This window comes from Neophocaena asiaeorientalis, unplaced genomic scaffold, assembly GCF_003031525.2.
Source record: "Neophocaena asiaeorientalis asiaeorientalis breed wild unplaced genomic scaffold, Neophocaena_asiaeorientalis_V1.1 scaffold245, whole genome shotgun sequence".
NCBI lineage: Eukaryota > Metazoa > Chordata > Mammalia > Artiodactyla > Phocoenidae > Neophocaena > Neophocaena asiaeorientalis.
In genome coordinates, this window is record NW_020173953.1 from 2,138,585 (window position 1) to 2,151,489 (window position 12,905).

General features: G+C 36.8%; 1 pseudogene; it reads right to left on the reverse strand.

Moving 5' to 3' along the window:
- Nucleotides 1-8,224: 8,224 nt before the first annotated feature.
- Nucleotides 8,225-8,654, reverse strand: LOC112404801 (mitochondrial intermembrane space import and assembly protein 40 pseudogene; annotated as a pseudogene).
- Nucleotides 8,655-12,905: the final 4,251 nt, after the last annotated feature.

Consider the following 12,905-nt stretch of genomic DNA (forward strand, 5'->3'; position numbering starts at 1 on the left):
TTTACAATGGAATATTACTCAGCCATAAAAAGGAACAAAATAGTACCATTTGTAGAGGCGTGGATGGACCCACAGTCTGTCATACAGAGTGAAGTAAGTCAGAAATAGAAAAACAAATATTATATAATATTGCTTATATATGGAATCTAGAAAAATGGTACAGATGACCTTACTGGCAAAGCAGAAATAGAGTCACAGATGTAGAGCACAAACTTATGGTTACCAAAGGGGGGAAGGGGGACACTTGGGATGAATTGGGATGAGATTGGGATTGACATACATACACTAATATGTATAAAATAGATAACTAATAAGAACCTGCTGTATTAAAAAAAAAACTGCCTTTATATTATTTAGCCATTTTAGTAAACAATTTACCATACTTGTGGTATGTCATATGTGAATTTTAGATATTTTTTCCCCAAATAGCATCTGTTAATTTACCACCATAGAAATAGGCTTAACTATTGTGAAAAAGTCAAATGGTAAAAAAGGTACATTAAATATCCACCCCTCTCTTTTTAACCTAAAGCAGATGTTAGCCTGGAAGGGGGCAGGGGCAAATTAACATATGAAGTGGTAAGGACAGTGTCTCTGCTCTGACCACACACCCAGAAATACTCCTGGTATGTCCATCACCATGACCTCTTGGCCGAGTCAAGGGGGTAACTCACATTATCAGTGGGGGTGGCAGTTCTCTTGCTGAAGCTATCAGAATCAATGCCCTTCCTTACAGATGCAGATGTAGAGAATGGACTTGAGGACACGAGGAGGGAGGCAGGGTAAGTTGGGACGAAGGGAGAGAGTGGCATTGACATATATACACTACCAAATGTAAAATGGATGGCTAGTGGGAAGCTGTTGCATAGCACTGGGAGATCAGCTCGGTGCTTTGTGACCACCTAGAGGGGGTGGGAGAGGGAGGGTGGGAGTGACGCTTAAGAGAGAGGGGATTTGGGGATATATTTATACATATAGCTGATTCACTTTGTTGTACAGCAGAAACTAACACACCATTGTAAAGCAATTATACTCCAATAAAGATGTTAAAAAAAAATTAATGCCCTTCTTTATCCTCTTTATTCTCTGCTCTGTCCTGGGCTCCCATTTCTGAAGCTTCTGCAGTGGCTTCAATTGCAGTGTTGACATATTCCCTTCCATGGCCACAGACCCCAGTGATTTGCCCTCCAACCTGTGCAGTTGACATAGATGTGTGATTTCATAGCTTCCTCATGGCCCTCACTCATGAAGAGAAGAGTACCCTCTTCTCACCAGGGGTACTTTTCTTTGATTTCTTCTTTCAGGTTTTCATGCCTTCCCAGCTCAGATCAAGCTTGAGACAAGTTACCCAGCACCTAAACTGAAAGGAAACAGCATACCTGCAAAACTACATCTGAAATCATTTATTCTTCGTAACCACTAGGTGGGGGTACCTCCTGACTCTCGCACTTTCAAGTGGGGGTAATATTCAAAATACATACTTAATGACCAGTTGTCTTGGGCACCATGATGGAATGGGGAACTGACCAATTGGTATGGTCAAACCAGTGCATACAGGCTGAATATTAGACAGGGGTTGTCAGATTAGATTGTCAGATTAGACAGGGGTCCCAAGCAGGCAGGCCTCTGGGCCATGTTGCTGGTAGATTAGTTTTGTTGGGTATGCTGAGTGGTTTTGAAATCTGTTTCTGAGCCTAGGCATGCACTAGGCACTGTTTCTGATCTAGGCACGCACTCTCTCATTTTCAGTCTGCTATCTTGTGTCATGTCTTAGAGTTTTTGCTGGCTTTGTTTGTTTGCTTTGTTTGTTTTGTTTTTTAAAATGTCTTACTATATTTTTAATTAAAATTTTTTTTCATTTTAACAGTTTTTAATGAAAGTTATATAAAAGATTATTTCTGCATCTTCTCAATTGTTTCTTCCTTATATTTGCCCTTTTCCTTTCCTGCTTGGCAAGATTTGACTTTATGCTCAAGGATCTTTTTTTGGTCTTTGCCCAGTTTAGTTTAGTGATAACCTCCTTCCTGGGGTGAATACTCGCATGCTCAGTTGTGCCATCAGCCTTCTCCTGCTGCACTCGTATGGTGTAGATGACAGATTTCTTCCTGGAAACCTGGACTACTTTGCCAATTTGCTGCCCTTTGTAGCACCCTCGCACAACCTGAACTTCGTCCTTTCAGATGGGCATGAAGCAAACATTGTACTTCTGCCTCAGCTCTTTGGAAAAAGGGGAAGATGTATATGTATATGTATAACAGATTCACTTTGCTGTACAGCAGAAACTAACACAGCATTGTAAATCGACTATACTCCAATAAAAAGTAATTTAAAAAATAAAATAATGAAAACTGTGCAGTATAAAAAAATATAGTAAGATCGCTGGCTTTGTTGATTTATCTTACTGTAGCTTCCTAGAAAGCATCTGCCTGTGCCATCCTCCTTTCAAACCTTTCCTTGTGGTCCCGTCTCTGTCCAGGGGCTATTCACTCCAATTTGTCTCTTAAATGATCCCAGATTGTCGTTGCTTGGAGAGGCCCTCATACCTGTGGGGACTGTACGATACCTCCTCTGGTTGCTGGGCCTAAATTTCCACAGAGGTGGGCACCCCATTCTGGATCTGAACTACATCAATATTGCAGCTACTCATTAAATTATAATTAACTTGGAAATGAGAGACTAAACATAGAAACAGACAACGGCCAGACCCTATATAAAAATAGAACTCTGACCCACAACCTACAGCAACCTGGCAAGGAAACCAACCCTTTCATTGACAATAAACAGTCCAGGAAGCCAGCCTGCCATAAGTCAGACTTGTTAGAATTCAGACTACTATCTCTAATAACAATCTAAGAAGCTAAACAGTAACTTCTGTAACAGCCAGCCCCAAATGGGCAGGATTTGATTAAATCCTTCCAGCTTAGGACCAACTAGAGAAAAACAAATATGCACACCCCTAACCAATCACATAAGATACCTTGCTATGAGTTATCGCGCCTCCAGCTTCCCCAAGCCCACAGCCTCCAATCAGGGTACACGTGAAGCCTCCCTTTTTTGTACAATTGAGCTTTCCTACTCCTCTGCCTGCCTTTGCATCTTTGCCAAGATGCAAGTGACAGTGGCTGACTCACTTCTTATCCGGGTTCTGAAAAAATAGCCTTTGATTTTTCTCATTTGGTTGGTCTTTATTTCCACAGAAATAAAGTCAATTCTAACTATTTGGATATGATAATAATAATAAAGGCCTTCAATAAAATTTAAGTAAGTTACGGTAGAGAGGGAAAATAAGAATTTTTTGTATTCCGTAAAAGTTTAAGGTGGGCGGGGTGGAGGGAGGAGAATGTTCCCTTTAGCATCTTTTGAATGTCTTGGGTTCAATTTTCTGATTTTTCCTATTACCACCTAAATTTGTAATAAAACAGCCGACCATAAAATGTTGAACTTTGTTACTTTTAAGCTGAAAATTTTTTTGAAGCTTAAGGCAGTTATTTCTGCAAAAGATGACTTTTGGGTTTATTAATTAAAAAGAAGGCAGGGAGTATTTGAAATATTATCATCTGAGGGACTTTATTCTACATTTATAAATACAGTCTCACCACAATTAAGAGAAATTGAAAAGAGTTTGAAATATGGTGATAGCTTAAAACTGAAAATAATTCTCTTTAACATGAATAATTGTCCCACCAGTTTTATAACCTAATAAAAATCATAGTAGAAGAAAAACCCTGGGCATTTTAATTATGAGAAATCACATGTATTCTGGGAAATTAGAAACATAACACACATATTCGTACTTCAGAATCCTCATTCTAGAAATTCTTTCCCTGGAGATTTTCCAAAGAACTGGATTCCATGATCTGGCTTCTCTGCAGTACCCAGTAAACAGAGCTCAGTAAGAGGCATACCTGATTTTGAGTCCAAGTTTAGCAACAATATATTTCACATTTAAACCGAGATGCAGAGTAGAAATTCAGTCTTTGGACATTGTTTCCCTTATGTTTGTTCCTTTAAAAATATAGATTTTTCTTCTATACTCTAGACAGAGGCAGAGGAGAGAATACCCTTGTAATTTTTTCACTTTCTAGTAACCCCTTTAAAGTTAACTGTAGTATCACTTAGATACATACACATTACTCATATTATGATTTAAATCCTAAATCCTTCAGAGAATTCCCCAAATACTCTCTTTCTGGGTGTCTCCATTGGTTGGTGTGCTTTGAAGAAAAGGACATCAAAGGTGTTCAATTAGCACTTGTTGACAGATTGACTCAACGCAAAGCAATGTTAAATTAACCTCAATTTGGAAGATGTGCTGAAACAATAACAGTCATTTAACACTTGTTTTGTTAACACTTGTTTTGTATTATCTGGCCTGTTTCACCCCACCTCCATGTTTTCTGTAATGAATTCACATTGACTGTGTGTCTTTTGATTTCTTAATTATTCACTTTCTTTCTTGTATAAAATGAGAATGTCTCCTACTCACTCAGCCCTAGGTTTTTAAGAATTAGAAGAACCTGCAGTGTTCCCCCAAATTTACCCTTCGTTTGTGGGCATGACACTCCTCTACTTTTCACAAACTTTCCTGTGCACAGGTGTCACCTGGAGGACTTATTAAAACTTGGAGTGCTACCCTAGAGCATCTGATTCCATAGGTCTGGGATGGGGCCCAAGAACTTGCATGTTTAACTAGTTCCCATGTGATGCAGCTGCTCCCTGTCTCAGGACCACACATTGATACCTACTGCTATTACAAGAAGTAAGAATTCCGCTGTGTGTGTGTGTGTGTGTGTGTGTGTGTGTGTGTGTGTGTGTGTGTCAGAGGTGGTGGCAATGGTGGTGGTGGAGGTGGTAGTAGGGGTACGGTTTGACCAGGGTAGAGTATGGACATAGGAAAGCTTGCAGGTGTAGATCATTGTGAGGAAGCTGCGGGGTGTTCTGGAATGAGCCCAGGTCCCAAAGGTGTGAGAGGGGAATTGAGAAGGAGAAAGCCTGATGTATTCCTGACCTCTGGATGCTTCTCCCATTTGGATTTCATTGGAATGAAACTCCTAAATGGTTTAAGCGCCAGAGGGGCTGCTAAATTGTCATGTCTCAGACACACATACAATATTGGTATCTGCAGTTTATGCTCTCAGACTACATATTAAAACTCTGTGCGGTGGTGGAGTAGCTAGATAAATATTTGTACATTTGACTGCACCCAGACACTACTTATGTTTCCTTATTCTTCTGTTTTGTCTCAAGAAATCTGAGTCAGATGGTGTAATTGGTTGTGAAGCTTAATCCCATCATCATAGTCATTCACCTGCTTAAAGATGGGGGTGTGTGGATGATTTAGCACGTCTAGTAATCTGTTTATTCCCTCCCAAATGGTAAAGACAAGAAGCTCTTCACAGATTGCTGGATGGCTCCAGTTATTATGAATTCTTACAAAGACACGGCAAACAGGCAAGTGTTAGTTCAGCAGAATAACAATACACATTGATATTTGGATCATTCTTGCATAGTATAAAATTGCAAGTGATTTCAGGTTCTGAAAGGACTTTATAAGCCTCAGGTCTCAACACTCAGATTTTAATGGCACATAGTCTTTTTCATTTCAACTTTGTTTAAAATATTTTATTACAGAAAATTTCAAACATATCCAGAATTAGAGGGAAGCATATCGTGATGGTACTATCACCCAGCCCCAATAATTATCAATATTCTGCCAATTGTGTTTAACCAGTCTGCACTCCTGGGCCACAGAAATTTTACTTATAAATACCTCATTTCTAACAGATAAAGGCTTTAGAACAATATAACCACAATAGTATTATCACACCTAACAAAATTATTATTTGAAATATTATTCCAATCCGTGTTCAAGTTTCTTCGATTGTCTCAAAATTTGTTAATTGTCCTATTTGTTCAATCAGGACCCAAATAAGGTCCTTTATAGAATTTGTTGATTTATCTCTTATCGTTTAGCAGTTTCCTCTCCTTTTATTTTTTTAACAAAGACATTTATTTATTGAAAAAATGAGTCATTTTTCCTGTTGATTTTCTGCATCCTGGACTGTTTTGGTTATATCTCTGTGGTATTGTTTAACTTGTTTCTACAGTCCTATATTTCTTGTTAACTTGTAGCTGAGTCTAAAACATGAAATTTAGGCTTAATTATGCTGGGGGAGGCAAGAATATTTCACAGGCAGTGTGGGTACTTGCTATTGTATCACATCAAGAGGGATGTAATACCTGTTTGTCCCACTTTTAGTGATGCTAAGATTGATCAGTGGGATTTAGGTGTCAACCTTTTCCTAATGGTCTTAGTAGCCATTGAGGATTATTGTATAGATCCATTATTTCACTGTGGTTGCAAAATGACATTTTTCTAAGTCAATCGTTCTTTCTGAATTAGTTGGACTTCTTTATCTGGTTAATATGAAAAACAGTTTGTAAAGGGGAGGCAAGATAAATGCTTGATTCTGTACCTTAATCTAATTTCAGAATAATGAGCCCAGCAATATATATATATATACACACATATATTTTTATTTATTTAATTAAAGTATAGTTGATGTGCGATATTATATAAGTGTGTAATATAATGATTCACAATTTTAAAGGTTATACTTCATTTATAGTTATTATAAAGTATTGGCTATAGTCCAGGTATTGTACAATATATCCTTGTAGCTTATTTTATACATAGTAGTTTGTACCTCTTAATCGCATACCCTTATATAGTCCTTCCTTCTCCTCACTGGTAACCACTAGTTTGTTCTCTATATCTGTGTATGTGCTTCTTTTTTGTTATATCACTAGTTGATTTTTTAGTTTCAACTTATAAGTGATATAATACAGTATTTGTCTTTATCTGACTAATTTCATTTAGCATAATACCCTCCAACTCATCCATATTATTGCGCGTGGCAAAATTTTATTCTTTTTTATGGCTGAGTAGTATTCCATTGTTTATATGTACCACATCTTCTTAATCCATTCCTCTGTTGATGGACACTTAGGTTACTTCCACATCTTGGCAATTGTAAATAATGCTGCTATGAACATTGGGGTGCATGTATCTTTTTGAATTAGTGTTTTCAGTTTTTTTGTTTTTTGTTTTTTTTGGATATATAAACCCAGGAGTGGAATTGCTGGGTCATATGGTAGTTCTATTTTTAGTTTTTTGAGAAACCTCCATACTGTTTTGCACAGTGGCTGCACCAATTTACATTCTCACCAACAATGTATGAGAGTTCCCTTTTTCCACATTCTTGCCAACATTTGTTTTTTGTGTTCTTTTTGATGATAGCCATTCTGACAGTGTGAGGTGATATCTCATTGTGGTTTTGACTTTTTTTTCCCCTGATGATTAGTGATGTTGAGCATCTTTTCATGTGCTTGTTGGCCATTTGTATACCTTTCTGGGAAAAATGTCTATTTATGGTTCTGTCCATTTTTTCTTTCAGGTAAAAATTATGTTTTCCTTTTAATTGACACAGTTTCCTCTCTCGGTGCTACTTTGGTAAGGATTAGGTCCCCACCTCTCAAGAACATTGCATCTGAACAGGCTGAGACAGAGCCAGTGTGAACACAGCCCCCCAACCAGGGCTTTTGGAATAACAAGAAGAGCAAAAACTAGCCTTTCTCTTCACTTACAAAGGGAGTCACTCAGAGGGTCCAAAGCTCTGCTTTCCAAACTAGAAAACCTGGAGCTCAATGCAAAACTGGAAAGCAAAATGTATCAGAAATGAAGCATAGTGCTTCCTCAGCTACTCAAGGTCTGATCATCCCTCCTCTTCTACAAGAAATAGTCCCACTCCAACATTTTTAAAGAAAGATGTTTTGTTTCTGTTTCACTTTCCAACTGGGTGTAAAAATCTACTAAAAGGGATACAATGAATCAAAATAAATCAGCTCACTCACAAGAGACACTCCCAGATAATGATTTTTTGGTTGCTGAGATTATTCAGCATATTATTTCAAAGTGGCAAAATTCAGGACAATCGGAGAAAAGAATTCAAAAGTGGCAGCTACATTTGCTGATATGTCCATGTGAGACACACAGACACACAACCCCATTTTTCAGTGTATATGTCAAGGGGCCAAGACCCCGATCAGCACAATAAATTATTTTGTACATTACAGTGCACAGCAAAACAGAAGGAAAGACACTTTCTCGGAGAGGTTCATATTGCTCTGAAGGAGGCTGGAGCCCAGCACCCCAGAGCCATCATTAGCTGGACCCCTCCTCTTCTATGGTTGCAGTGGCCTCAGAGGCAGCTGTTTCCTCTAAACGATCCCCTGGCTTCTCCTCTTCCTTCTGGAAATAGAGGTCTGGGTACTTCTGCATGCACCCCTGCATGGCCCGGAACTGGTCTACACAGTCTGACCCCTTGACATCCTCCATGCTGTAGAGGAATCAGGAAAAGGCCACCTTGAAAAGTTTCCCACACGGACCACTGGCCATCCGCCCAAGGCATGGGCAGTTCCAGTTGATATCTCCATTTGGCAGGATCAGTCTCTTCTCCTCATACAGATCACTGGGGTCTGTATGAGGAGAAGAGACCCCAGCTCCAATTGGCCACCAGCTCCAATCTGCTTGGAGTTTCATAGTCTTCTTTGGTGACGATTCAATCCTTCCCTTCCTACTGGCAGTAGATCATGGTGCAGGCTGGTGCTTCGACCGCACAGCAATGGCAGTGGTGGCCTCCAGGTTCTGTCCATTTTTAAATCAGGTTGTTTTTTTTGATATTGAGTTGTATGAGCTCTTTATATATTTTGGATATTAACCTCTTATTAGTCATATCATTTGCAAGTATTTTCTCCCATTTAGTAGGCTGTCTTTTCGTTTTGTTGATGGTTTCCTTTTCTGTGCAAGACTTTTAAGTTTAATTAGTTCCAATTTATTTATTTTCTCTTTTGTTTCCTTTGCCTTAGGAAAGAAATCCAAAAAAATATTGCTATGATTTATGTCAAAAAGTGTTCTGCCTATGTTGTCTTCTAGGAATTTTATGGTTTCAGGTCTTATATTTAGGTCTTTAAACCATTTTGAATCTATTTTTGTATATGGTGGGAGGAAATGTTCTAATTTCACTCTTTTACATGTATCTGTCTAGTTTTCTCAGCACCATTACTTGAAGAGTCTGTCTTTTCTCTATTTTACGTTCTGTCTCCTTTGCTGCAGATTAATTGACGATAAGAGCATACATTTATTTCTGGGATCTCCATTCTGTTCCATTGATCTATGTGTCTGTTTTTGTGACAGTAACATGCTGTTTTGATTACTGTGGCTTTGTAGTATAGTCTGAAGTAAGGGATCATGATACCTCCAGTTGTGTTCTTTTTTCTCAAGATTGCTTTGGCAATTCAGGGTCTTTTGTGTTTCCATATATATTTTAGGATTATTTGTCCTAGTTCTGTGAAAAATGTCATGGGTATTTTGATAGGTGTTTTGTTATTTTTGTAGATTGCTTTGGTTAGTGTGGACACTAACAATATCAGTTCTTCCAATCCATGAACATGGGCTATTTTTCCATTTCTTTGGATCATCTTCAATTTCCTTCATCAATGTTTTATAGTTTTCAGAGTTAAGGTCTTCCATTTCCTTGGTACATTTATTCCCAGGTATTTTATTCTTTTTGATGTGATTTTAAATGGGATTGTTTCTTGCTTTCTATTTATGATTGTTCATTATTAGTGTATAGAAAAGCAATAGCTTTCTATGTATTAATCTTGTATCCTAAAACTTTACTGAATTCATTTATTAGCTCTAATAGTCCTTTGGTGTAAATTTTAGGGTTTTCTACATATAGTATCATGTCATCTGTAAATAGTGATAGTTTTACTTCTTCCCTTCCAATTTGGATGCCTTTTACTTCTTTTTCTAGTCTGATTGCTGTGACTAAGACTTCCAATACTATGTTAAATAGAACTGGTGAGAGTGGGCATGTGTGGTTTGTTCTTGACTTTGGATAAAAAGCTTTCAGCTTTTCATTGTTGAGTATGATGTTAGCTGTGCATTTGTCATAAATAGCCTTTATTATTTTGATATATGTTGCCTCTATATCAACTTTGATAAGAGTTTTTATCATGAATGGATGTTGAATTTTTCTGCATCTATTGAGAAGATCATGTGATTTTTATCCTTCCTCTTGTTAATGTGGTGTATCACACTGATTGATTTGTGACTGTTGATCCATTCTTGTATCCCTAGAATGTATCCCTTGTATCCCACTTGATCATGGTGCATAATCCTTTTTATATATTGTTGAATTTGGTTTGCTAATGTTTTGTTGAAGACTTTTGCATCTATATTTGTCAGAGATATTGACCAGTAATTTTCTTTTTGTGTAGTGTCTTTGTTTTGTGTAGTGTCTTTGTCTTTATTATGCTAATGGTGGCCTTGTAGAATGAATTTGGGAGTGTTACCTCTTCTTTAATTTTTTGCAATATTTTGAGAAGGATAGGTATTATCCCTTCTCTACATGTTTATTAGAATTCCCCTGTGAATCTGTCCACTCCTGGACTTTTGTTTGCTGGGAATTTTTATTATTATTATAAATTCAATTTCACTGCTAGTTTTTGGTTTGTTCCAGTTGTCTATTTCTTCCTGATTCATTCTTGGAAGGTTGTATGTTTCTAGAAATTTGTCCATTTCTTCTAGGTTGACCAGTTCGTTGGCATATAACTGTTTGTAGTATTCTTTTATGATTTTTTTTTGTATCTCTGTGATACCAGTTATTATTTCTCCTCTTTCGTTTCTCATTTTGTTTATCTGTGTCCTCTCTTTTTTTCTTGATGACTTTAGCTAAAAGTTTATTAAGTTTGTTTATCTTTTCAAAAAAAACAGCTCCTGGCTTTATCTTTTCTATTTTTTTTAGTCTCTAATTTATTTCCTCTCTGATTGTTATTATTTCCTTCTTTATGCTTACTTTGTGCTTTATTTGTTCTTCTATTTCTAATTCCTTTAGATGGTAAGTTAGGTTGTTTGACATTTTTCTTGTTTCTTAGGGGCAGACCTCTATCCTTGTAAACTTCCCTCTTAGAATTGCTTTTGCTATGTTTCATAGGTTTTGGAAAGTTGTGTTTCCATTTTTATTTCCCTCAAGGTATTTTCTGATTTTATCTTTGATTTCTTCATTGAGGGGTTTCTAGTAACATGTTTAATGTCTTCATTTTGTGTTTTTCCCATTCTTCTTGTAATTGATTTCTAGTTTCATACTGTTGTGATTGGAAAAAATGCTTGATATAATTTCTATCATCTTAAATTTGTTGAGACTTGTTTTGTGACCTAACATGTGATTTATCCTAGAGAACACCCCACATGCACTTGAAAAGAATGTGTATTCTGCTGTTTTTGGATGGAATGTCCTATAGATATATATTAAGTTCAACTGAACTAATGTGTCATTTAAAACTATTATTTCTTTGTTGATTTTCTGTTGGATGATTTGTCCATTGATGTAAGTGAGGTGTTAAAGTCCCCTACTAATATTGTAATATTGTCAATTTCTCCCTTTATGTCTGTTAATATTTGCTTTATATATTTACATACTTCTGTATTATGTGTATAATACAGAATTTTTTTGTATATTTGTTAATGAGTGTTATATCTGTTAATGAGTGTTATATCCTCTTCCTTTATTGTTAATGAGTGTTATATCCTCTTCCTTTATTGATCCTTTTATCATTATATAATGCCCTTCTTTGTCTTTTGTTACAGAATTCATTTTAAAGTCTGTTTTGCCTGATATAGTATTGCGACCCCTGCTTTCTTGTCATTTCCATTTGCATGAAATATCTTATTTCATCCCTTCATTTTCAGTCTGTATGTGTCTTTAGTTCTGGAGAGGGTCTTATGTAAGCAGCATATAGGTAGGTCTTGTTTTTGTTTTTTAATCCAATTAGCCAGCCTATGCCTTTGATTGGATAATTTAGTCCACTAGCATTTGGTAGGTATGTACTTATTGCCATTTTGTTACTTGTTTTCTGATTCCCATCTCAAGTTTAAGAGGATTGTTCTTAAGCTCAGTATATAACTGCTTTTATATCATTTTGGTTATTTTTAAAATACTGTACTTAGAACTAACATATGCTTCTTATAGAAAATTTAGACAATAAAGACTCACATAAAGATGAAAATGAAAATCACCTGTATTCTCCCCACTCAGAAGTACCCTTTAAACATTTTGTTGAGTTTCCTTCTATTTTTTTTCTCTTAGGTACATCATTAAACTTTCATGGTCTACCATTATAATCACCCCCTCACATGTAGTCTCAACCCCTCTACTACTCTCACCTTCATCACACATGTCTAGTAAAACCTCAACCCCCCCCATCTTCTCTGCACCTGTGTCTGAGTAGCTGAATGTTACTGGAGAATATATAACTGAATTGATGTTTCCTTAATTTGATTATCTAAAATCACAACTTGCACATACTACGACCCAGAAACCCACTTATATTTCCCAGAATGATTTTATATGTTCTCCTCAAACCACCCACAACTCCTCCCTATTTTACCCTCACTCAGCTGTTGTCCTTGCCTCATACTTAAGTGAAATAAAAGCCTTCAGATGATAACTCTAAAATTTCTAATGCAAACTTAACAAAGACTACCCTCATCAGCAGTTATCTTCACTTTTTCCCTTCTGTCATTATGGAGAGCCCTTTCTTCATCTTAGCCAATTCCAGGCCCTCCCTTATCCTATGGATCCAGTGCTCTTTGACCTTTAAAAACACTTCACTTTGGTTATCCACTCTCCTTTTATCAAATTTTCCATTCTTTACCATATCAGTTTTGTAACCATATTCTAATTTTCCAACTTTATCTTAGAAACAACACCAAAAACAAACAATCAAACCTTAGTTCCATAGCTCCCTGAAGATTGGTTTTACTCATTTCCCCATTATCC